The 27,914-nt window shown below is 37.9% G+C and overlaps 2 protein-coding genes across 9 annotated transcripts in view; one reads left to right on the top strand and one right to left on the bottom strand.

The window, feature by feature from the left end:
• Positions 1-27,914, bottom strand: part of LOC146435489 (pulmonary surfactant-associated protein A-like) — a 287,765-nt gene that overhangs the window by 182,325 nt on the left and 77,526 nt on the right. The gene's annotated exons all lie outside the window — the stretch shown is intronic.
• RASGEF1A (RasGEF domain family member 1A) overlaps positions 1-27,914 on the top strand; it is a 154,196-nt gene that overhangs the window by 53,348 nt on the left and 72,934 nt on the right. For 2 of the 6 annotated variants that reach the window (XM_085064064.1, XM_085064059.1), the window contains exon 2: positions 5,516-5,619. The exons of 2 other annotated variants lie outside the window; for them this stretch is intronic. The gene's annotated coding sequence lies outside the window, so the exon portion shown is untranslated. Of the gene's footprint in view, positions 1-5,511; positions 5,620-27,914 lie in introns of all 6 variants that reach the window. 2 more of the 6 variants (XM_085064062.1, XM_085064057.1) reach the window with 1 other exon arrangement.

The following is a 27,914-nucleotide window of genomic DNA, read 5'->3' as shown; positions in this document are numbered from 1 at the left end:
TCAAAAAGAACCAGAATATATGGAGTAAATATTTTCAAGTCTCTTACACCAGGACAAACTGTACCTGAAATAAACCAAAAAGTTGCCAGCCTTGCCAAACATTTGTTCCCAGGCATGCCATTAGCTTTCAAGACACGCTGCCAGTGCCTTGCTGAGAGTGCTATCAGTGGAGGCTGCAATGCCAAGCCAAGGTTCTGGGTTAAGTGGCTGTTAAAGGGAAGTTATTAATAGAGCACTCATTCTGTATATTATCGCTGCCATATCAATTACATCACTTGAATGTCACAGAAAGCAGGGCATGCTGAGATATCCTACCCTGAACCAAGTCCAGAATCTGCCCCTACTTTTGTTGCTTCAGAGAGATTATGCTGAATACTGAGCTTCCCCAGCTGTGCCATACATTTGAAACATCTTTGCACAGAGGATCAATTTACATCCAAAAAGCAAAAATGTGCTGCCTTTAATACTTGGGGTTTCTGCATGGCATTACTGTTGTCAGCATCACTGCAGCACGAAAAATAAGGAAAGGTTTCCTTACTCCTGAAGAAATGCTGCATAGCTAATCCATGACGAAGTGAAAGCCTCCCACCAGCCAGGGGAATTGCTCTGTCCTGGAAGAGCTTGAGGAGCAAGGACAATCTCCCCTTGCAAAGCCCAGGAAGAGGGGGTGGTGTCGCGGCGGGGAGATGCTGAGAGGATTTGGACAGCTCTGACTCAAGACAGTAACAGGAGGTGGCGATTTTCCAACAGAGGCCGCTGCAGTTCTGTGGCACAGCCCCGAAAATCGGAGGTGGACAGGCAAAAGCTGGGGATGCCTGCATGGTGCTCACCACAGTGTGCTCCCAGGAGCAGGAGCTGTGCCACCTGGGTTTTCTGAAGCAACCATACCTCACCAGTCAGGCACTCCAAGAGGAAATTCAGGGTTTATTAGTCTCTGCAGAGGACTCCTCAATGAAGCTATTCCCAGTGTGACAACCTTGCACTGTCCTCTGCAATCTACACATGGCAATGTTGCACAAATATACCCTGTGTACTGCATTTACCCTGCTTTTGTCTCTTAGATATCTGTGCTCCTTAACTTTCCAGGCAGTATGCATTTTTACTGATGTGAAAATCTCTTATATTTTAATCATCATCCAGAAAGGTAATTTTAAATCCTACTATATTAGTAGTCATTCCCAGGTGTGTAGTCATGACTAAATGTGAACAGTCAGAAACATTTTCGATGACTGCTGCAAAAACTAAATCCAGTATAAACACAGCTAATATGTTCACAGTCACATCCACATCAATAATAGAAAAAAAAGTCAATTTTGTAAAATGCAGATGAATGAAGAATGCAGCCACATATATTCACTCTCTTCAGTCATTCAAACTGATTTTGTCACAGCAAGTGGCACATCCTTCTCATTTAGTCATAGCTACAACTGTATTTTCTGCTACAATCCTTGTGTAGAGAAGAGTTCTGGTCTTTTCAGAATAACAGAAAAATATATGGGGCTGATACTGACTTAACTGAGGTGGTCCCCAATGGAAATGCAGTAAAACTAGATTTTAACTGAAAATGCAGGAAAGGACTTCTACTTAAGAGCCTTCGTAATCAGTGAAGACATTCCCTAAATACAATGGGTGGAAATCCTTGCTTCCCTTGCTCCCCAGTATCTGAGCACAGATGTGGTTGTGCGGAGAGCGAGCCCAGCCGAGGCCCCGTTTCCTCTCCACATGTTCCTTCCTCCAAAGGACAATGACAGGCGGATCAGCAGGCCAGGTTACAGGGGCAGAGCACACAGAAAACCCATTCCCTCTAGCAGAGGTGGGGAGAACATCACAATCCAGGACTGCACTGCTGCTGCAGCCAACCTTCCAGAGAGCTCACCTGGGTGTGCACCAGCACTGCCCCAGGGGCTCAGAAAAACCACCATGTGGAGGTCTCTTTACATGTTTTACAGCAAACAACATTGATTTGAGAGAAAGCCAGTAAGGATGTGCTCTTTTCTGGGCTCCCTCCTACTGTTTCCATCATGCAAAGGAATTACTATGGTGCAGAATACTGCAGATTATCTTAACGCAGTGTTTTGGGGCTTGGGATGAGGCAGGGAATATCCTATGATTACTATTAACTGTCTCGCCAAACACACTAATTTCAAGCAACATGGGAAATGAGATTAAGTGCACTGTACATAGAAATTTTCTGCAAGCATTTTTTGACTTTTCATTCAACAATTTACACCGAATTAAAATTACTTTGAATGGTAACAGCAATGCTAAACAGTAATAGTGAGACTCAAGAGAACCAAAATAACACAGACAATGTTCTAAAACTGCACCTTACATGATCTTATAATAAAATTTCAAAATACAGTTCAAGTGTATTAAAACACTGAAATCCATGGTTTGCACATGAAAACATCACTTTGTAATAACACTTGGTAAATGAGACATAGACACCATATTTTGGATCTTATTCATCAGTTAGCACTTGCAAACTCCAAGATGCAAACCTGGAATCATCAGTGATGATTGAACATTTATCATTGAACTGATTGCAGAGAATTCATAGGGAGAAATATCCATAACTTTGACACTCCAACTCTTGCCTTGTAGGATAAAGCTAGAAATTAAATCAGAGAAAGAATGGAATAACCTGAGAAATAAGCACAGCTATTTGTCAAGTCTTTGATACAGAGGTAGAAGGTGCAATAGAAATACTTCTATATATGTCTGTTTCAGGAAAGCATGCATATCAAGATGTCTAAAGTTTCATTAATGGATCATTAATAGTTTGACTAATGGACAGCTAAATCATGCTCAGGAGGATTTAATTTGCCTGCCTGATCATGGCCTTTTTTTGCATACACACAGAAGGGTATATAGTACCTGGGCCTGCAATGTCAAAAGACTGGGGTTGGTCTACATCAACTGTTTCAAATAAAAAAATAAACATTTTAGAGAACACTGGGAGTCATTTAGATTTGGATTGGGTAGCAATTTCGAATATAGATGATGGGGTAAAATCTGAATATAATAGAGATGCCAAGATCTGAAGGAGTATGTCTGAAAGCACACCAACTACCCCCTAGATTTTGTTCTTCTAATTTTTTGTTATTCTAATGATTTTCTTACTAAAGGACAAGATTTAAAATTCTAAACAAGAGAAACTCCATACTTTAAACAAATTATCAATATATATTAAAAGCTTGTACTATTAAAAAGGTTGTACTATTGTCTGGGTCATTTTGTAAGAAATACTTGCAAACACCCATGTTTTCTTCCCTGATTAAGGTTAAAAAGGCAAGGTTTTCAGGAAATGAAATTATATGCTGACTGCTCTTGGCACAAAAACACTGCCAGTGTTTCCAAGGGGTTAAGTTTGAAAATGAGTGATAATGAAACTAAATGTATATCTTGCACATGAAAACATTAATTATGATTTCTCAAATGAACACAGAAAAAGCCACACATCTTTTAAAGAACCATATGCTATTGCTTTTAAAATGAAAACAAATTAAAATATCCACAGGAGCTTTTATAGTGATTAAAATCTGCCAACCAACTGAGCTGAGTAAGTTAATTAGCACCAAAGAAGCCTCAAGTGATCTGCAGTTTTAGTCACAATTCCTTTGTCTTAAATTTAGATGACTAAGATTACTTTATATGTGGAAAAGGTTTATGCAGCATGGTGCAAAATACGCAGAGCAATGTTGGAATGATTTCCACCCAATTTCTTTTCTACTGTGTTTCCTGTGCTTTGGGTACAGCACAGAGCTCCTATCAGATAATAGCAGCCATTTCACAATCATCACTTTACCAAATGCAAATGCCCACGAGGAGGAAGTTTACTATTTAGCCAAAGTTAAAAGGAAAGATCTGAGAGATGTAAATTCCTAACCACAGACAAATTTTAAATGAACACAAAAAAGTGCCCTTTTTGGTGCCCTTTTTAGCCTCAAACTGTTTGAAGCTCTTTGTAGTATTTTAAAACTATCATCTAAACCAGCTGGTATTACAACTTTTTCCCAAACAACTAGCAAGCTATATCGAAAATAAATCCCTGACATTTGCTAGTTTCTCTCTGACAGTGACCAAGAGCATACTCATAACATCCGTTGCACCAGTTGTAATATCATGAACAAGGAAAATAATTTTTATTTTACTACTGCAAGTAGTTCTGCAAAAATACTGAAAACTATTTTCTATGAATACTGGTAGAAATTTTAAATTAATCTCCATTGTATGTATGAGCATCTGTGTTTATTTTCTCTGAATAGTCTATTTACTGGCAGCATTTCTAAATGAGTGAATAAAGTTACTGGCAGCACAATTCACGTAAACAGAATTCACTTCTTGCAAGTATTCACACCAAACCAAATTAAGCAAGGAGATCTTCCAGTGAAGCAACAAAAATAATAAATGCAGAGGAAAAAACCATGGTGGAAGTTAATAAAACACCTCCTATATCAAAACAGGATCTCGGACCATGCAGCTGGGACAGAACATTCAGCCAGTTTTCCCATATCAAATATACACAATTGCTTGTAAATGATCCGATGAAATTATTTGATAAATTCTCTGTGCAGCACATTTGGTAAAAAATTCATCCAGCAGTAATGGTTCGAAGATATATAAAAAAAGAAGAAATTAGTCAAATAACGACTACCAAATTACAAATAAACAATGAATTTAGACAAGCGCTTCAAATGACCAGTGTGCACAAACAAAGAACATTCATAACAGCTGTAGAAATGCAGTTTCTGTGCATTCTACAGGTGCAGAGAATCAAATGGTTTCTTTGCACACAGATCTGGAGTTTTCCTTGCAATTTAGGAAAAAAAAAAAAAAAAAAAAAGTGTTTTCATCTATACCTTCCACCCACAAAAGAAACAGGGGTGAAAGTGCCACTGCAGCCCAGTGCCCTCAGAACTGCTCTTGAGCTGAAGGAGGCTATGATGGAGCCCTCAGAGCTCCTGCCAGGCATGCTCGAGGTGTCTCACTTCATACCATGTTTTCCAGGCTGATGTCTCATCTCACACAACAATCAAAATACTTTGGCCAACTGTTGCATAACATTTCAACAGTTTTTGTAACTTCTCCTGCCGCCAAAATTTGTCAACTACCTACTTCAGCACCCTGACACAAAGCCTGTTTTTCTTAAGAAAATAGTATTATACCATCACATCCCAACTGGTAGAACAAGCTGTTTTTTCACTCTCATTACTATAACACCATGAGGGAAGAACATATTTCTAATTTTGCCAGTATCATCAAACTCCTTTTTCAGGGTTGCTTTTGCATTTTTACAAGATCAACTTCTCCTTTAGTCAAGTGGTATCTGAGCAGTGTAACATCTCATAGTTCAGATGAAAGATCAAAGATAAGAGCAAGATTCATAATTATCAAACCTAGTCAGGACAATAGCAGCTCAACAATTATGTCATTAAATCTGTGGGGAAAAGTGACAAAACTAATACTTTACTAACTCCTACACATTTCTGATGGCACATTTGTTTTCAGCCAGAAAGCCTCAACAGCCCTTTGTGAGAAAAGCTTCATCTTCACTGAATGATCTGAAGTTGGGGAGCTCTAAGATACTTCCAGAATCCTTACTGTGTCATAAACTGGGTGAGTCTTGCACTCTTCACAGGCTACTATGAATATTATTTACTGAAAAAACTGAGTCATTTAGTTGGGAGCACAGAGCATGGAAAAAAGAGTACAGCAAATGCAGAGTCTTCTTTTCCTAAGTTGAGCCTGAGATGTTGGCTCAGAGAGGCACCTCCCTATGAGAATGTGCCAAGTCCTCTGACCCCTGAGAATTAGGGATTTTAGTGTGGTTATCCACAAAAGGAAATGATAATGCATTTGGAAAACCTGACTGTAATGGGAGTTTCCTTCATCTCACTGAGATTAGAGTAAAGTAAACAGTCTGCTACTGTACTAGAAGTCACTAGCGTGTTTACAACTGAAAGAATTCAAGAAGGTGTAATAAAGATAGATCTCTACTGATGGATGGTCATCTCATTTAATTTTTCCCCCCCACCATATAGTTTGTGCAAAAAAAAAAAAAAATTAAGTTAGACCATCTGATACAGATGAGAAAAACAGAGAAGTTTTGTGAAGCAGTAACTTTAACTGTCAGCTGCATTTAATTATACTTTTAGTTTTACTTGATTTTGCTAAACCACTGATTTGATAGAGAATAGGGAGTAGCACATGGATATAACATGGAAACCATTTTTAACCTCTTACATTTGATGCTTTCTTGAATCACTGTACAGTAGGGCAGACAAAGCTTTCCCAAGCACAGCAAAACCTTGTAAGACAAAGCTTCTAGTTTAGTTCATGGATTATTAGTAAATTGAAAAGAAAATATTCATGGGCATTAATTTGCATTACCATTCCAGAAAATATTGCCATACTTTCAGGTCTCAAAATAACCCTTTACAACCACCTGTGAATCACACACATCTAAACTTTTTTCCTGCATTGCCTTCAGCCATCAATATGAGCTATCCAGCAGCAATATTCTTATTAGATTGCAAATTAACAGGCATTGATGGAATTTTTCTGCTAATAACTAAGCCTTTTTCTTACATTGAATACAATACATTAAAAAGGGGTCCTGATGCATCCTCTCCCATAATGATTGCTGCGATTAATATTTTTTAATTTTCCTTCGTAAACATGCATCACTTTTCTATTTAAATAAAAGTTCCTACCTTTGTGCTGCAATATGTATGTGCTGCAAAAGTTTAAATTTTAAGCAGATATAATCCTATGTACCAAACTCAAAATTTAATAGAAAACATAAAACAAGTTGCATGTATATTTAGTTAACAGTTGCAGTAGGGTTCACCTGCAAAAGTATGTAGTAATGAGAAAAAAGAAAAGTAGAGTTGCTATCAAGAGGGTAACATCATTAAAAGTTTAGTGAAATAAATAACTTTTTTTCTGAGCTGTTATTGTAAATTATCAAAAATCATCATTTTCTGCAAGTTTCATTTATGGATGCCACAAACTTTCACTACTTTATTCAGAAAATGGCGAAGTAAATGTATTTGTACAATTTCCTCCTCTGTTCTGGGCTAAATTCAAGAACTGACACCCAATAAAGACCTAAAACTATATATATATTTATTTATATACTTTTTTTAATATGTACACACACACACACACATATATATAGATATATATATATAATTTTATGACAAGTTCCAAAAGCAGAGAAATTATTCTTTCTTTATTTTGTGTAATTGGGCATTGTGTGCTGTTACAGCAGATTTTCTGATGTAATTACTTTTCCAGTAGAAAAAGAGAGGAGCAATTAATCTCAACTAATACTTTGAGTTTCTCCAGCATTCACAAAACATTGGCAAGTAACTTGGTCCTTTACAAGATTGACTTCCCAAGGACCTTTTGCTATACTTTAGTTGCCAAAAAATAAAATCAAATGCTGCATGTCAAGTGGAATTGCAATCTGAACAGCAGTTTTAGGTACCTTCTTTTGTACGTATGGAAGAGAGCCATTCCTATCAGAATAAATAATGCAGTCAATCTTTTAAAGATCACAGAAATGTAGCAAGACACAGCTGGAAGGGAAAGGTGAAGAGAGGATCTAAGCTAACTGCTGCTTTGAATTAGTATCCTTTCAGAATAGCCATCTAATCAATTTTTAAACACTTCCAAGGAAAGCTAGTTTGCAGTCTCCTAAGGAGACAGGACTACAGTTTACTTCTTGATCTACAAGTCTTGCATTCTTAATTTTTTACTTAAATCTCCCTTGCTGCAATTAAAGAACTTAGCTTTAGTCTTGCCCTTGGTGAGAATACTTCTCTCCTTATAACAATATTTTTCAGATTTTTAAAACTCTGCTCTTTTCTCTAAACTCAACAAAACAGCTCCTCAAACCCTCACAAATCACATTTTCTAAGTATTTCTGTCACTCTCTTGCAGTTCCTTGCACTCTTTCCTCTTGCTCTGCATTCCCTTATAGGCAGTGCCCATGGTCAGGCCAGCCTTGCCCCCTGCACACCCTGGCAGGACCAGAGGGAAATGATTGCTTCCCATGATTTACACACTCTGACCTTGCTGATTGCACCCAGAGCTGGTCTGCCATATCGACAAACCATCACACCATCAGCTCAAATTTACTTTGCTGTCCATCATAAAATTCCATACTCTTATTCAGCATTGCAACCTGAGTGTCATCTTGGCCTGAGGCCACCTCTTCAGGTACCAGACTCTGGTCTCCACCCTGCCAGTTCCCTTCCCTCACCTTGGTGTCACCTGAAGGGTTTTTCTAATCCCTGCTACAATGCCTAAAATTTATGGGAAGTACAAACAGATCAGGAATTGCTTCAGAGAAAACAGATAACTTTATCTCTCCTTTGATGAATTTTACTGATAACTATTTTGAAGTACTTCACAGCCACTTGTTAACTCTCTTCATGGTAAGTTTACTGATCCTTCAAACTACAGACCTGAATAACATAATAAACCACTTTCTGCCCAGCCACAAGTAATTCCATTTATCTATTTAAAGTATATGAGATGCAGCTCATGAAGTATCACAGTTAGACAACAGACTAGCAGAGCTCTGATTTACCTTTTCTTCCTGTTCATGTGTCCAAGTGCTGCATTTGCACTTTGGATGGTTGGGGTACTGTCCCTCTTTGCCACAGAAACGGTCACCAATGTTTAGCAACCACTGTCATAGTTCTTTATATAATCTCAAATTAACTAACTCAGAATGCTTTCATTGTATAACACTAGTGATTATTTTGTTTATTGCAATTTTTAATGGGCAATGTGCTGTCTTCCCCACTCTCCCCAGTGATCACATGAAGTACCTGACCACTTTCTTAGTAGAAAAAAGAAGCCATTTGGTGCTTCAGCCTCAAAAACTGCAATGAGACTGAGCTGAGCTTTCACAAAGACAGACCTGAACCAAGGGTTTGTGAGATTTTTAACAACTCTTCGAACTAAGGTCACTTATACATATTAGCCTTGAACCCTCTAGACCAAGTCTGAAATCTGTAAATCAAATTTAACAGCAGGTTTTATTCTATTATTTTAATCTGGTTTTTGTCCTTAAATTATACAATCCCAAATACTCATTATTATAGTAGTCACATTTTTTCCAAAAGGTTCAGTTTTATAGACAAGATAATAACATCCTTTCACAAGCCAACCTCAAGCTGAGGCTTTGAAAGTTTCCTACTATTGAAAGACGTATTTGTATTTAACATTTATCAAAAAGTTTATTTCTTTAGACAGAGAGCCCAAGGAAACCACACACACTGCTATGCATTAATTTTAATCTAAGGCAACATAGGAGTGCGATACTGAACAATCTTGGCAGCATTGTGTCGTGAGCTGACTGCAAACAAAGTCATTTACTGCAAACAACCCAGCAAATACAGACATATTTCCCTGCGTGCCCTTCATTCACACTGAAGATCTGCTTACATGATAATGGGAGCAGAAGAGGAACCTTACCAACATGGCAATAAGTTATTTAACTGCTTTCTGGCACTCTAAGCCTTCCTCAAGCAGTAATTAATGAACAAGAAAATGTTAAAACATATAGAACAGTAACTCCAATATTTAGCTATTATAAATGCTGGAATCAGAATTAGGGTTCAAGCATCAGCTTTTTTCATAAATCTTACTGAAGTGTTGCAGTTTATCCAGATTATTTTATTCCAAGTGTACTTCTCACTAGATTTGTCACATTCTACTTTTGGTTCATTGAAGAGAGCATTGCAAAAGAGTTTGTGCTTTTTTTGCTGTGCTCCTGTTGTCTTTTATGATTCCTTCTTCCTACTCATTCTAAAAGTTATGAAGGTACTAAGGATGGAGAGCAAGATACAAACACAGAAGATATTCTTTTAGAATGGGTCTTTGATCATCCAGTCACTGCTATAAACACCAATTTGGCAGGTACCATTAATGACAAGTAAGTTGAGTTATACACAGCTTCTAGCAAATATTTTGTCCCAGAGACCAGCCCTTCAAAAGACTATCATTTTGTGTAAGTACTTAGCTAGAAACTAATTGCAATGTACTTGTGTTCAAAATAAATGCTATAAAACAAGACAGTCTTTATGACGCCACTGACTGAGTTGACCAAAATGGTGTAAGGCATTGGGATGAATTTCTTTGCCCAGCCAGGCTGCAGATCATTGCAGTGAGTGGCAAATGATGGTGTCACTGTGGGGTACAACAGAAGGAGGCAGAAACCCCTGTGCTTTGCACATCTAACGAAACAGATTGCTCCAAACCAGAAATGAGTTCTCTGCAATTCATCTGTTAAATTTGTAGCCAAGAAGCATTTTCCATGTGGAAAACCAAAAGCAATGAAAGCAGAAGCGTAACTGTGACAGAATATTTTCTCCTGTAAGTAGCTTCTTTTGGTAGATATTTCTGGAATTTAGTAACAATCAAAATTGATTCTGGGCAAATATAGAAGGCAAATTCTAACAAGGGAACTCAATCTACATCTCTTCAATTTCACACAATCATAATCATTCACGTGGAAAAATAAGGCCTATACCTCACAACTGACAGTCTTTTGACTGATTTAAAGGCTCAGGTTTTGTTCAGTGGGTGTAATTTCTATTTAGAAGTGAATGCTTTAGATAGGAAGTCAGAAACACAGCTGTGGAAATGGCATTTTGAGTAGCACAGAAGAACACAAAACAAAACAGGAGAAGCTATCATGAATAGGAGCAGGGAGATCTGCACTGTCCAGCCTGGGACATTCCACCATTAACTTCTCCCACTGGAGGGTGACACATTTCAAACACTGTGTGCATATAGAATTAGAGAGACACCAGAAGACACAGAAAGCGTCAGGAGCCCTTGTATGAGACTTGGTCTATGCCTTAAATGAAAACACACATTAAAGGAAAGATAACATAATTTGATAAAACTCAACATGCTCCAAAATAATTGCTTTTTCAGAAATACATTTATGAAACAAAGATAACAGCTTCTGAGGAAAATAATGGAGTAATGATATCAAGCTCTAAAAAGAATGGACTGACAAAGGAGATGGAGTGCACCAGACTTGAAAATGAACGTCCTTACTTTTCCTCAGTAGCTAAGCATCTAACATGCTGCATTAACTGACACATCTAATGGTGTCACCATGCCACCACAAACACATCCCAAAGTTATCATCACTTTAGCATATCTAAGAACTCTAAACCAAGAACTTCAAAGTACTTCCCTTGCTGCTTTGGATCTCACTGCCATATAAAAACATTGAGGCATGTTTATATCTGGGAATTCGAGTTGGTCTGTCTTCCCACTAACCACAACGTATTCAGAGAGGTTCTGACTGTGACTCATTTCTCAAATGTACATAAAGGGTCAGTTTGAGCTAAAAGCTGGTGCATCCTGTTCCTGATTACAAAAATAAAGGGGCCAATTTAAGTCCCTTTTCTTTTCTTTAAAGTGATTGCTGTACAAGTGAAAGATGCCAAAATGACAGCTCCATAAGATAAACCTCAGCATTAATCACAGGGTGGAAACAGTTCAGCACAAAAGTCAGCAGAGCAGACTACAGAAGCAGCTGTGGTAGTTCATTTCTTACTGTTCTGCCACTGCATCTGAGCCAGCAGTAATTCCCCAAGCAATTGCCTTCCTTGCTTTGTCTTCTTAGCTGATATTCTCACTTATGCAAACTATGGTTTGGTTTGGTTGTTAGCTGTTTTGCTTTGTTTCCCAAAGGTGGAAGGACATTTCACTAACACAAATACATAGCATATGTAGCCCCAAAGTCATAAGCCATTTCATGTAGCTTAATCAGATAACAACCCATAATGTTTGCCTAATTTCCTATTAAAATCCTTATTGCACACCTATTTTCAGCTCTTGAACTGATTTCAAGGCAGCGTTTCTAGGGTAGTGTGCTAAACCAACTTGCAATCAGTAATAGATTCATAAATTAAACTTTTAACAATGCTCATGTTATTAAAATGGGTTAGTTATGGAAAGAACAGTTTGCTGATTTATTCACCTTTCATGGATTTCTCTGTAGCAAATTAGCATTGAAATTTCAACCTAATTTTTAGCATCCCAAATGACAGAAGTTTGGAAAGCTACTGAAGGCGTCAGAGCTCCAAAAGAAGTCTTATGATCTGGTAACAGACAGGAAATCTAGAACTACATGGGATGCAAAATAACATTAAATTCCAATCATTCTCTAAAGAAAATATATAAAGTAAAATGTTAAACCACAATCCATAGCAAATTTGTCAAAATGATGACCAGTTCCAGGCCAGTAGCAGTAGACTTCAAGATTCTTTCTGCTCAAAAAAATGAAAAGAGACAAAACAAAAATGGAAAGGAACAAAAGCTGCAAATATTAAGAATTGAAAGCAACACACAGTTAAAAGCATATGAGTGTTTACACCTTTTTAATGCCACCTAAGAAAAGAATGTCTTAGGAGGCATTAGCTAGATAATATTAATGAAGACTCATGACAGAGGAGCTATAAAGCCATAGAATTTCTCTGTCTGGACCCAATAGTTACCCCAAACAAAAATTCTGCTTGCCCTGAATTCAGAAACATTTGCAAATCTTTGTCCAGATCCACAGGTAACAGCAAACACATTAATTTCTTGATATTAGAATACAGAAACTTAAAGCAAGCTGCCTGGTGAGACCCCCTAAATACAAGATAATGGATATTACTTAGATTTCAAGAAAGGCAGCAGCTTGTCTGTGTTTGAAACCCAAATCCCAGACAGCTGGTATAGAGTAGCTGCTTACTCGTGGTGTGGGAGCTGTCAAGGGCAGTGAGATGCACAGAGCTCAGCAGAGAGAGGGCAGCTCCTAATGGTGCAGAGCTGGAACCTCAGACACATGGGTGGACATGAGGTGGAGGGAAGGGCATTAGAATTGCAGCACAGCCTGTGAAGGGGCTTAGACTGTGGAAGGACAAGAGGTTTTTAAAATTCCCCAAGAACAAAGCAGTAATGCCAATTATTTAGCTGAACCTCACTGGCCTGCTCAAACGATGCCCTAGCAACATTGTCTATTCATCTGCTTCTCCTCACCATCTAAAAGGCACCTGGATAACATGAACATAGAAACAGTAAGCTTTAGCCAGACTTTCCCTCTGTTACATATGAAGGGAACCCTGTCAGGATTAGCCCAAATTCCTGTTTCACATTCTCCCATTCCTCTTACTAAACCATGCAACAGAGCCCTGTCTACTTACTTTTCATTTTTACCAAACAACAGCTGCATTTCAAGGATGCTTCACAAATACATTCTTGGCCTGTAAAGCCCTTTGAGTGAAGTGCCTTGTGTGTGGATGTACAATACACCACGAGTATTGTCAAGGCAACACAGGTTCAGAGAAACACAGCAGTTGCTAGGGAACACCACAGCAAAGAGAAATGGGGAGTTGCTTACTGACACATATTTGAAACATTAATTATTGTTATTTGGAGATTTGAATCACAAACCATACCTGTATGTTTGCAATTATTAATTCTAATTTGAATTCTGTTAGTGAAAGAATCCACGTGTATTTCAGCATTGCTGAATTAAATTCCTGTAAGCTCTAGTACCATAAAGAAACTACAACTCCTGAACTTCTATAGAATCAGTTGATGGTTTTGGAACATTTTTTAGGAAACAGGACTCCACCATGCTAAGTACAGCTCACCACCATCCCAGAAACCTTACTGAGCTGCAGGACTTTGTTTCCATTCTACATGGGTTCCAGCAGAGTTTTTATCAAGCCGTTTGAGACAGATGTTTAAAAAAAAAACAAAAAACTTTTCATTTACTTTCAGACAGGGGGATTATTTGCATAGTTGTTTGGACAAAGGACATAGAAGAAACATTCCTGAAGCTTTTGCAAGCAACAAGCAGCACAAAAATAAGCCATAAAGTATTATGTAAGCTAGTCAGGTTAACAAAAAAAAAATGTCAGAGCAAACAATCTCATTCTCTAACTTTATTGCAAAATGGGAAGAATTTCCTCAATGTAACTGAGACAAATAGTAAATGAGATTTAAGTGGCAAAAACAGAAAAAAAAAGAAGGATATAAAAATTTTTATAAGTGCAGTCATTCAGTCGTACATTATAGGCAACAACAGGAAAAAACATGTTAGGAAAACTTTGCTAAAGTTGCCAAGTCAAACAGTAGGAAGGTGGAACATAATACAAACAAAACAAAACTCTACAGCCCTTCCATCTGCTTTTTTTTTTACACATATATCATGATAACATCTGGCATAAAGACATCAAAAACCTCTTTTCCAAGAGGGTATTCAACAGCTTAAGATGAACTTCTTTCATGAACTTATTCTTCCAAAAAGGTAACAATCCAAAATTTCACAAAATAGTCATGTTTACAAAGGAGAGCTACCCTACACTTAAATGAATCAAAGAACCCAGAGAAGAAAGTGCTACAGTAACTAAAAAGTATTAACAATATGCCTGTAAAAGAAACAGAAGTTGCCAAAGCTATTAAGCCATAAAAGTAACATTAAAACGGAAGGTCTCAATTTATCAACGCTTGACACTGCAAATGTAATAATGTGTATAATACAGGCTTCATACACAGAACAAATAGGAAAAAACTCCACCTTTTAACGTGCCACACTGTACTGAAATCAGTGTCAGCAGCAGTGAACTAGTTTGTTAAAAATTTTGATAACTCACTCACATTGTAAAACTCCATAGAAACAAATCAATTTCAACAACCTCTCATTCAATACAAAACAAAATAAAAAAAATTTAAAAAGAAAATCCACAGGAGTCATTCCAGTAAGATGAAATTTCTTTCTCGAAAGTTCATTTTTAGACTGCAATTTATATCAAAGAAAGCAAAGCAAACATCCACCTGTGAATAAAGCTTTTTGATTTTGATGAAGAACAGAGGGTTCTGTCTGACAAAGACAGCCGTAGCTGCTATCACTCTTTCTAGGGGATAAAAACATAACTTAGCTGGACTCAGAGATGGCCCTGAATAGGTTGAGGTAGGGTAGGGATCATTTGGATTAGCACAAGCCCAACACACATTTATATTCCCCATTGCAGAGCCTCAGTGCTTCCTGGGCTTGGCCAGCTCACTGAGCACAGGGTATGCAGCCCACCTGTACTTCCACCTGGAAAATCCACCAGAAACAGAATGTCAACCCTCTTCTAACTGCATTATAGAGACCTGCTACAAAGTACACTGACATTATTTGAGGAAACAGCCACTTGAATATATTATCACAAGAAAAATCCTGCATTTCTGCTACTGAATTTATTACCAGAAATAGCTGAATTAAAACAAAACAATGTTCAAGTATATCCATAACAATCATCACAAGCTGAGAAACTGTCCATCCGTAAGCACACAGAGAACCAATTTCAAAAACCCTCCTTGCCAGATTTTGAGGTTTTGATGTCATCATAAGTGGAATTACATTAAGAAAATTGTCATGAACCCAATTGTTATTCCATTCCATGTCCATTTTCAACAGCAAATTAAAATGAAAAAAACCAAATTTTTCATTGTAAGTTTTTTATAGGCTTGATTCTTCCTCATTATTTTGTGATTATCTGCACATAGAGATTGTACACTGAAAATGTTGCTTTCAGTATTGGTAGTCATAAAAAGTGGGTACAAATAATAGGATCCTGAATAGCAGGGGAAAGATTCATTACATCTGTTGGGGACAGATAAGCATTCACAAACAGATTTGTGAAGTACAGATGAGTTCCAAGGAGCATGATCTGTCAATCACCCTAGTGGCTTTGGGAGACAAGTCTGTTGAATGGGCACGTTATCTTCCAAATAACCCATTAAAAAAAGTAAGTGCTCTTAATCCGGCTCTATTGGAATTCACAGGGTAAAACCAGGATAATTTTAACCCCCCGCCAAGGTTCTACAAAGGAAAAAAAATGGAGATCTACAATATAAAATTTACTTCTCTCACTTTACAGTCATTACCCAAACAGTAAACTAGCACATCAGCTAAGAACAAGCATGTCCTTCTGTGAACCACTTAAAATTTCCACCCCAGAGCACAAGCCAAACTTGGGGAAAGAAATGAGTGATTTTGGTCTGCTGTCAAATAGCAAAAGAAGTTTCCTGCTCAAGGCAGGAACATGGAGAAGCTTCTAGTCAAGAATGCAGGCAAAAGCTTTGTGTAAAGTTTAGAGATGTATCTGCATTTTGGAACTCTTCCCCAAATAAACATGCATATTTATTAACACATCTGAACATTTTCATCATTACTTGCCTTCTTAGTAAAAAGATATAAATCAAGGGTATTTTAGAGTTTAAAATGTGTTAAAGGAGGTAACAGTTTTTAGGGAGCAACTTTCTCCTTTTGCCTCAAAGTGATTTGTATCAATTCTGGTAGCCTTGACTTGAATCTTAAAAAAACTACATAGGCATATGATATGCATTCATCAGAGACTGAAATTAGGATATTGACGTAATTTGAGTGTATGATGGGTGGTAGGTGGAAAATAAAACATACCAATATAAAACCAATAAAAATTAAATACAGAAGTAAATCAAATCGTGAGCTACACATTAGAGAATGTCACGTTCCAGAAATTAAGGTCACACGCTATTTAAAGACCACTTACTGATACCTAACAATATACAAGCAGAAGTATTGTTCCCCTTTGTGTATTTATCTTTGCATCACCGAGCAAAAGAGAATATACAAGATAGATGGTACATCAGGTGTCAGTTTTGTGACAATTGCTTCAAAAATATGAAACCTTGAGTGTCCAATATTATCTCCCCAGCAACTTTCTTACAGCTATAATTTACTGATAGGAGCTATATGGAAGCAATATATTATCATGTCTCCATCAAGCAGTGTTGCTTTAAAAATATTTCCTTCCTGAGATCATCTAGAGGATTTCAGCTTCCCCCAAACATTCCACAGCAGGCAGAGCTGTAAAATTTGTACTATATATCACCAGCAATTTGATCATTTGATCATCTCTGTCAGCCAGCATCAACTCTACTCCAGGGCTCACTCCTGCAATGCAGTTCCTCTCAGTGCTGCAGCTGCCTGAGACGGACCAGAATTCATTCCTACAGAACTGTCCTACAAGTCAGAGAGCTAATACACAAGTCAGTGAAACCCATGGCTGCCCACAGATCACCTGTTGGCTCCTTGCAAGTTGAACGTGCAGTGCAACCTTACCAGAGCTCAGCATTTCCCAAATCAGATAAATGTACCTTACCACATTTAACAGTGTCAATAGGAAGGCTAGATCAGAAAAATGTAGTTTTCTTCACAGACAGAAAAATGTGCTTCATATTTATGAATATTATGATTGAGCACTTAAATACTACAATTCTTGAACTGGAATCATCACTGGAATTGTGATGGACCACTTGAGTCAGAATTCTGATTTTGCCAGGCACTGCAGTTATTGCCATCCAGGCTTACAGAAAATGTTTCCAATCACTCAGCTAATTGTTTGGTGCCAAACACAATTTATATAGATTAACAATAGTGTGCAGATTTAAAGAAATATTGCTTATCTTGGCTCCCACGAGGATTCATGGACTTGCCCACCATTTAGATGATGCATTCAATACTCTTGTATTAGTCCTCTGTTGAAATAGAAAGGGAAGCACAGAAAACCTGGAGCAGCTATGTGAAACCAAACAAGAATTCTAGCAAAGCAAAAAAATGAAACAAATGTACAGAAGGGTTGTCTGAGGTCCCTTTTATCTTGAGCATTCTATAATCCTTCATTCCTGGTCTTCTGCTTGCTGTACTTGTCCTGTGCCTTACACCATTATAGGAAACCTAACTGCAGGTTCTGTTTTCCTCAAAAAGCCCAGATACTGAGCCCTACTTCTCAGTCACATACTGTTTTAGGCTAATACCGAATTCAAATCTCAAAGAAAGAACAAAATTTCAGCGATTAGCTTCAACGCTCCCACTCACTGCTGCTTTATTTCACAGCAGTCACCTCTTTTGCAGTATTTTACTTGTACCTCACTGCAGCACTAACAGGCCAGCTGAGGCTGAAGTTTGTTTTGCTAACTCGCAAGGGTAAAATATCCAACAAACAAACAATACATGCAGAGGGATTTGCTGAGCAGAAGATGCAGAAAAAGAGGATTTGTTATTTCTATTTTGCAAATGTTCTTATTCAGAGAAGAAGTGACATTGAAGCAATAACCTCCTCCAGGTCTGACAAGTCCACACCAAAGAGCATCCAGCACACACTGCTCTGCTAGCAAGTGATTCTCACTCTTTTTCTCATTAAGGCTCTTCAAGTAAAATAATCTCTGGCTTCTTAAACTCACATTGGCCAGGATGAACATAATGTCTGTCACCAATTTTGGCTTTCAGACTTTATTAGTCATACATTTAATCTGCTGTCCAAGGCTTCAGCTAGTGACTTTGTTCTTTCATTTTATGGGTCAGACATGATATCTGCTATGAAGAATGATTACTGTAGCTATTTTTCAGGGGGCTCTTTATTTAATACACATATAAATTCTCAGTTCAACATCTAAAGGAGGTATATGTTTGTGGGATGAACTAACAGCTCAGGAAGGAGAATTATGGGCTGCTACATAAATAAATTCACACTCTAAGTCATCTATTCACCTATTCAAATTATTGAGGTATTTCAGGTCAATACAATATAACCATGCACTAAAATATTTTGAGAAGACAAACAGGCATTCTTCTCAGCAAAATAACCAACTTCTTAGCAAGATCCTAACAAAGACTAAACATAAAATTTTTCTTAAGTAGACCAAGCTAAAGCCCTAAGATGTGCAAACGCTTGTATATACGTAAAGTTATATTTAATTTACACAGTGAGCAATTCCTTGTACATTTAGTATCTTGAGCTGCTACTCAGAGGGCAGGAAGGGCAGGAAATGTTTGCAGAACAGCTGTGGGGGAACAATCAGAGGAAGAAGTGGCGTGCAGGTGTCAACCCTGCGGGACATCCCTATTGTGTCACACCTTCCCTGGGGTCCAAAGGACATGGGAGGAGGCCAGTGGAAGCCTTTGAATGAGAGGACAAGTTGTGCATTCCTTCAGAGATCACTTGTGCCTTACAGACTTGGGCAAATGAACAGTGGCACTCCACCCTGGCCATGGCCTGAGCCCATCCTGAGCCTTGCATGTGAAAGGTTTCAGATGTGAACAGAGCAGTTTTGTCTCCTAGGGAGGGAGGAGGAAATACAGCCAGTAGATAGCACTAGCTTGTTTCATGACTTGTATTGGTCTAAGTCTTCTGTCAGCTCAGGAAAACATTTTTCCTACCGTGTGTACTGCTGTTACCTCCAAGTGTGTTTATTCCTGTGCTCAGAAACAGGCTCTTTCCCATACACACAACCAGTGCAGAAGCATGGGACAGCATGAGCAACGGCAATTTTAGATGACAAGACGCTTTGCTGGCACAATAAGCAGAGAGCCAGCAATCTGCAGGGCTGGGATCAGGACGTGCACACAACTATCTTAACTACCAACAAGCAACATTATACAAAGAGGTCTTTTCATCTGTTGCCTTCAGCATGCTTTATAAATATTTTTAACCATCATGATTCCTAGGTGACAGATGCTTAACAATCTTAGAGAAGTTACCTGGCATTTTGCAGACAGTTGCCATGAATTTAGCACTGCTTTCATACACATTTTGGAGGCACCCATTAAATAAAAATCGGGGCTGGGAGGAAGCTAAGTAAGCTGTTTGATGTCATTCACGCACATTTCACTTTATGGTAGCAATGTTCAAGCAAAAAAGCAGCTCTCCACATATTTCAGCAGCTGATGACTTCTTAGACCCTAAAATTGTTCTTGATAGAAATACAAATGATAGTGCAACGACAGGAAATGTTTTAGACATAAGTGCACACACAGCCACAGAAATCACTGAAGAGTAAAAATTGATTCCATTTGCTAAGAAAAAGCAAACACTTTGAAAAGATTAGACTGGGTTATTCCATTAGAAAGCTGATGGAGTTTAAAGCTCTGTGGAGGCATTCAGATTAGTCCTATGAAGAGCTAGTTCTGACAGAAACATGCTGACTAAGAAAAATCCCCTTCTATATTTAAAAATTGTAGCAGATGGTGCTAGCAGTAGGATGTTGCATCAAGTTGCTATGACTGTGGGCACTGTCATCTATCACTGAAAGTCTCAAAATGCCATCACTCTACCGCAGGTCTCAACCTGAGCTCTGCAAAATGCTGCAAGCACTAACATGATTTATTTGGTACCAGTGGCCCTGGGTCAGGCTTCTCTGGAAAAGCTTCAAAGGTTACATTCCTATGGCTTAGGAGGACTTGGGATGTTTTTAAAATAGTCAGGATATTGGAGACCTGTACCCTGTATTCAAAACAAGGTATTCAAATACCCTAAGGAAAAATGTTGCCCCATTTCCAGCACAAAGCCCAGAGCTCTCGAAAATTTCGTGTATTTGTACACAGCATAACACAGGGATATTCAGGGCTGCTAGGGTGGCAGAAGGGGTGTGAGCTGGAGCCTGGTGCAGAGGGTACAGCTCATGTCTTTGAGAGATGGCAACTGAGAGGTGCTATCTGCAGCCTTCCTGGGAGCCAGGTGGGCTCAGGGACCCTTCCCTGAAAGTGAGGCTGCACAAGCAAAGGCTTTCAGCTGCATCACCAACAATCCCATCCCCCTCAAAAACCGTGCTTTCCCCACCTCTCCTCCTCCGCACGGAGGAGGCACCAGGGGCTGGAGCAGCCCTGTCCTCCCACGCCACTCCGGCTGCTGGGAGCATCCCTGCTCCATCCCACCTGCCTCCACAGCCAGGGAAGCAGCCTCCTTTCACACCCACGGCAAAGCTAAAAACCACACCATGGCATAACTACCCCTCCGAGTCACCTCTGCCCTCAGCAGTGTGTGCAATCAGCTCAACAGGATGAGGCAGAGCAGCGGAGAAATTCCCTCGCAGCCTTTTGAAAAAATCCACAGTATTTTTTATGAGTTATTAAGCACACAGCCCTGCTGAGCGATGATTTTGGAATTATAAAGGTATTCGCTGCAGGAATTTTTTATTCTTTTTCTCTCTTGCCATGGCAACCAGAGTATGGAAGTACTTCAGAGGAAGACAGCGCCTCACAGTATAAAATGTGTTTGCAGCACATCTTTTTTATAATGAGTGAAGCATTTTTAAAGCTCTCTTGGAAAAACTGGTTGAATAAAACAAAACCTACACAGCACGATTTTTTTTCTGCCTGCTTTTACTGAAGGATGTGGATATAGTCTGCACTTCAGAGAATTAGGAGCCCAGGATTCTAAGAAAGAGCAAAGACTGCAAAACAGGACCTAGTTTGTTTTCTTACAGTTAGAAGGCACACCTAATAGAACTGGCAAAAATACCAGGAAGAAAAAAAAAACAAAAAAGCAAAAGTAATTTGTCTTTTAAAGACCAGCTTGTGAGGATTTGTAGAAATGCATTAATTTATATTTTTTTTTGTCAGCTCTCAAAAATCAGGATCCTGCTTCTGCATATCTTATCTGCATGTCAGTAGCTGATGTCTTCTGTCAGTTGTAAAAGACAACAAAGAAACATAGGGGAAAATTAACATTACTGAAATAACACGTTTGTAGAGGGAAGGAACTGATAGCTGAAGGACTCCTTTACGCCAAGACAGTAGCATTTATCCCAATCACAATGACTCAGGATATATTCTCATTCCTAAAATAGCTAGAATTATCACTATGCCATTAGGAATTTTAAACGCCTTTTGGGATCATGACACAATCAGTATACATGCAATAGTAATGATGAACTTCTTCAATTAAACAACAATTCTTTAAAAGAGTTGTCAAAAATCAGACTGATTTCCATATAAAAACAGCACTTCCTTAGCAAGAACTGTCTTGCCTTCCTCTTCTTATCCTTGTTGAGGCAACCAGAATTGTCTCCCTAATGCTTATTCAAACACAGATAAATTACTTGCCTTAGGTAATATCTGATGACAGCAATTTCAGCCAGTTAGCTACAGCAACAAAATTGTTTATGTATACTTGCATTTTTATCCATTTATTCTCATCCTGTAGAGCACAGAAAATGGGAAGAATGAAATACCTTTCCCCATTTTTGCAAGTCCGAAACCTAGTACAGCCAACAGACTACTAATGGAGAATAAGAATACATCTCTCCTCGCATCCTTCTGTCAGTATTTTTAAAAAGATAGATTAAAAAAAAAAAAAGGTGAAAAAATATAACCCTTAAGAACTGTCTGAAAACAGCTTTAGGCTTACTAACCAGTGTGACAGAAAATCAGGGAAGGAATTTTATTCCCAGATGTTAATAAATAGAATTTCCAAGAATGAAAAGATGCCCTAATGAACACTTCCCAAACACTTTCGCACTTGCATTGATTCTGCTATCCATTTGCTGAAGAACAACAGCCGTCTACTCCTACTGAAAATAAAAACCAGAAGGAAGAGCAAATAACCCATGTCTATATGAATTATTACAGAATTTTTAGCTACCTTTAGGTTCCTATTCTTTAGTTGGTATAAAATATCCAAAAGTTATTATATTATTCTATTGGATAACATAAGCACAATTGAAATCCAGGGGGAACAAAGTCCCACTTTTTTCCAAAGTATTCGAAACAGATTTCTTGGACACTGATTTTATGAAATGAATTCCAATGTTCCAAACTCAAATTCTGCCCTTGTTTACCAAATGAGTTTTGGAAAGTGTTCAAAGACATCTGATAATCATGTTATTGCTCATTGTAGAACAAATGCAGTTTTTCTATCCAACCCCAGTATCTTATTTCAATATCCTAAAAACCATTTATTATTGCCTACTTCTCAAGTAAGTTCATTTACTTTTTCCCTTTTTCTTTTTTTTCTATGCCTTATTAGCAGCCCACAATGCACAATAGGAAGGAGGCTTATTTTTCTGAAGAGCAGTATTTCCATGGCAATCCACGTCACGCACAGCAACAATCTCTTATCTTTTCCCAACACCTACGACTGCTGGAGCTTAGCTTAATGTTATATAATAAAACACAGTGCAAAGAACATAGTCTCAATGGAGATTTTAGTGCTTCCCCTATGTATCTTAGATATTCTTGGTTTTATAAGAGCCTTTAGGTCATAATGTTTCTTAGGCAACTAGAAGCTCTTTAATTAGAAGCAGGTGCACACAATGTTGGCACACATTTCCCCAGATAAACTCACCTGCACAGACTCTTAATGAAGTAACAAAGAGTGGATGACAACAGCTATGAGACCAGATGTTTGCTCTTGCTTCTGTAGCAAATAATCAGATGCAAAAATTTTACTTTTGCAAAACCACTAGAAGTATTGGGTTTGATTTTTTCACTTTGTTGGGGGGCAGGGGGTGGTTGTTTGTTTTATTGTTGGTTTGAATTTTTTTTTTTAAATTCAAAGTGGCTGCCAAGCAAAGTCACATAGGAGGACACACAGCAGCACTATTTGCTTGTACCTTTATAAATGTCATTACATTAGTAAAGATAATGTCAATAAACTCATCTTTAGTCTGACATACCAAGCAGATTTACTGATCTGTCTCCAAAACAGGCAACTGTCCAAGTCAATTAGACCTGTTGCGTCTGAGCATTTGAAGTTAACACTGAAATAACAATTCTGGTCAAACTCTGTAGTATAGTTGGTATAGATATGTGAATATCACTGAAAAAATAAAGATAAGTAGGAACAGAATATTTGCATCCTGATTAGTCTCTGCTTTAGTGAGGTGTGCTTACAATTTTTACCAATGCCAAGCTTTCAGCCTTAATACCAGCACAGCAGCCATAGTTAGCAATATTTCTCCTAACTCCCCTGTCCACAAGGCAAAATAACCAACTGCAAGGAAAGGGTTGAAGTTTGATTATTGTGCTGTTGCTATTAAACCCAGAGCCAGTTTTCACTGTACCAGAAAGACAGCACGATTGACATAAAAATGAAGATATTTTGACATGCAAACTGATTATTTTGTTTCTAACCCTCACTGATAATTATCCAACTTTCAATCTGATCCAGCTAAGTGGGAACACAAAAGCCTATTATAAACTCAAGCATATGGCATTGATCAAAGGAATTTAACTTTCTTTTCCAGGCAAAAATTACTTTCTTTAGTAAAACCAAAAACCCAGCATTGATCTGCTGCTTTCCTCTTCATGTTTCATTTCAGCAAGATAGCAGGAACTCAACAGCATTATCAACAATGGACATTATCTTCTAGATGAGTGACTTCAGTCCTACTACTCATTTAATAACAATACTGTTTTCTTTAGTAGGAAGAAGGCTGGATGATTGCTTATGTGCAAGCAACAATTAAATTTGAGAAAAAGACTGCTTTTGTAATAATAATCTGGAAAGGCATTATATCGTTCCCTGAAAAATGAGTAGTTAACGGATAGAGTGCCTCAAGAAAGAGTTGGCATCAACAAGACTAGAATTTAAATTGCATAAAGTGAAACTAAAATTCCAAATCACTCTCAATAACAGCTCCTACAAAAGAAACATCTGGTCCAAAAGAAAATTCAATGATTTGGCATTGCAGTACTGCATTAAATATTGATACTGATGTTGAAATGACTGAGCTGCCTAACGCAAGAACATCACATGTTGGGGTCATTCTAAATGGTGAATGGTTGGGGTCATTCTAAATTTCATTCACACTGAAAAGAGGCTCGGCCTTGTTGCTGAATTGTCATTTTAGGCTTTGCAATGGCATTCAGGAACAGTCACGGCCCTAAGTGAAGTCTTGTTGAGAAAATCCGGCAACGGTTTAGTGTGTGAGCAAGGAGAGGAGAGGACAGGGATTCAATCTAAATTAGGCAGCAATAATACCACTTTCTCCAATACCATTGTGCACATACTGATCAGCCCACTAGTGGAGAGATTTCTCAACTTCCTTGCATAAATCCACATCTACACATCAAATACTTCAGCAAATGCTACAGCAGTGGCAACTGCTGTAATATATTCATAGATCTTCAGTCTTCTGATCTGGAAAATACTCTGATTGCAACACTACATAGTAAGAACTAGAAAGCTTTTCTCATCCCTTGCTGCAGTCTGGATTTTTAGAGTATAATACAATATTTCCCTGTCTTTTCTTAAAATAAGCATCTTTGCAGTGGTGTTTCTCAGCAGCCCAACAGCAGTGGCTAGTGAAGAAAGGTTCCATGCTTTTGCATTTACATTGTCTCTTATATTTGCTTGGTTCCTCTGAGAACACAGAGCTAAGAGGACAAATATAACTTCATTGCAGCACATTGCAGCTCCAAAGAAAGACTTATCTACTACTTCTCCCCTCAAAAATCGCCTTTTGAGAACATCACACAAGCAAATAAGTCCCTTTACTCCTATGCAACTGCATATGAGATAATGTCCTGTTATTGGTCAATAAAGAAGCTCCAATCCAGATATCAGAAACTACAGGAAATACTAAGTCTAAGCTCACAGTCTTACTTACAAATTACAATGCTTGAGCATGACAGCAACCTAGTCTTCAAGCTGTTCAGAGAGCTGTTTCCATAGCAGATTTTGTGTAGCGTTTGGCTTAGCATTAAAAGTCTCTGTGTTAAATTGCTGGAAGAGGAACACTGCATCAGTAAGGACTGTTATCATGCATTTCTATTTTTTTTGCGGGCAATGTCAAACAAAATAAACCATTAAACAAACTGCAGCATTGTGGAAGATAAAGACATCACACAGACTGATGGTGCATGCCAAAAACTCTCTTCCCCTGAAAAATGTGAGGAATTTGCATTGATAGCTTGAAGAGTTTACATATGGTTCAGTGATATTTTTCATTCCATAGTGAGCAAAAATTGTTGGGTGGAGGGGAAGAAGGGAGAAATAAAAAGACAAATAGCTAAATATAAAAACTGAAATAATAAATATTAAAGAGTTGGGGGTTTTTTTGATAACTTATGCATGCAAACTCATACCTGAAACAGAGAAAAAACAAAATATATACAAATAATTTGAGTCTTCCACTTGTGTACTGTGGGTCATGGTTCCCAGATTGCTTTATTTTTTCTCATTTAATTAGACTGAGAAATCTGGAACAAACTGCCACTAAGCAAAACCCTATCTCTTCCTACATGAAGACGGGAGAAAATATAAAATCATAATTAAATGAGTATGCTAAAGAAAAGGTTCTTAAGGCTGCAGAATGATTGCAGCAATCATTGCACATGCAAGTAAAGTGTTCCAAAGCTAGTGAAAATCTCACATGCTGACCAAAGATATAATGACAAATTACATCCTAACCAATCACTGCTTTAGGACAGGAGCCTGCCTGCCAAAACTTTCGCTCAGTGCCAAGTGCTTCACCAGGAGTCTCTACTACACCTTTTATGGAGGAGGAGCTATTCTCTCCTCTTCACAGCTGTGAAGTTTCTTACTCAGCATTGAACTTTGGAGTGCAACTTCAAGACTCAGTGTAGAAAATCCCATAAACCCATTTCCATCAGACTAGCAGCAGCCATCTAAAACACCTTCCAAACAAAAAGCATGTTTCTAGTTGAAGATGTCCAGTTCTAAAACCAAGCAGCTTCATCCCCAACTTTTTACACAATCTTTGTAGAATCAGAGACATTGAAACAAATCTGAACTTGCATGACACAATAAATCCTCTGATTCTCTCAAAATCCTCCTGTCTCAGTCATTTTCTTCAAAGCTGGTCTTTCTCTTGCTGGGCTAGAACCAAAAAGACCTTATTGGTCTCGCAGAACGAATCAACAGTTTCTCTTTATTTCCCCATAGGTTTGGAGCAACTTTTCTTCTCTCCTATTCTGAAAGACTTGGTAATACTCATGTATTTTCCATATGGTTTTTAATGCAGCAAGAATCAAGGGGGAAAAAGAAAACATTGGCCCATTATATAAGCATCTGAAGGCACTAGTTTAAATTCCTTCTTTTGCCAAGTATTTCAATCAAATGATTTTGACTTATTTTAAAAATAGAAATAATTTCTCCCTGTGACAAAAAAAAAAAATTGACAAGTCATTCAGATTAAAGGAACTGAATTTGAACTGCACAAGACTTCTTTAAAGATGAATATCCCAGCTTTTTTACAAAATTAAATTGTGTGGACCCAAACATTCAAAGTACTGCTGAGAAATTAAGAGTAATGCAACAGCTCACTCAGAAGTTAGGGTCAGTTATAGGGAAGATAGAGTGAATCTTACTCAGCTCATTTTTTTAAAATGTTTTGTTACAGAAACTTTTGAATTATTTTTTATAAAAAGAACAACAAAAATATTACTAACAAGAGAAAGGTAACATTCTTGAGAAACACCAAACTCCCTCTTTTGACATCTATCCTTCCTTTTCAGTGACAACATAGAATGTGCCTAACTTTTCCAAGAGATTAAAAGAACTGCAAAAAATAACTTGGTTATGTATTCATGTATTTTAAAGTAAAAAAAGGCATAATTTTCAAGTGAATGGTACAAAAAGTAATTTTAAACAAGGTTGTTATCCAAATCTGTGTTTCCTAGTGAGAAAATATTTGGGCAAGACTCCTCTAGAAACTTATTCTGATGCTTTTTTAAAAATGAGGTAGGGCTGCTGCATTTTTAACCAGGTGACTAGTTAAAATAATTATATTTTGGTACTAGATTGCAACCAGGCCATTTAGCTGACATGGCTACTGGAATTGAGTAAGCAGTGGCTTCTCCTTTCTTAGTGCACATTACAGCAGTTTAACTCTATGCATGTTGAACCCAGGACAGCATCATCTGCAGGCTGTTTTCCTAAACCAGGTTTGCTCAGATCTTGGAGGAACTCTTGCAAATGCAGACTTTTCTCCTAGAGATGACTTGACACATTAAGAGACATATTTCTCCAGCATGAACAGACAATAAAGGGAATAAAACCATACCAGCTAGCACAGCAAAAGCATCTGTAATAGGAGGGGAGAAAACA

Source organism: Lichenostomus cassidix, chromosome 6, assembly GCF_008360975.1.
Source record: "Lichenostomus cassidix isolate B80296 chromosome 6, HeHo_3.0, whole genome shotgun sequence".
Classification (NCBI taxonomy): domain Eukaryota; kingdom Metazoa; phylum Chordata; class Aves; order Passeriformes; family Meliphagidae; genus Lichenostomus; species Lichenostomus cassidix.
The sequence above is the reverse complement of the archived record's forward strand: the minus strand, read 5'-3'. Positions and strand labels throughout refer to the sequence as shown.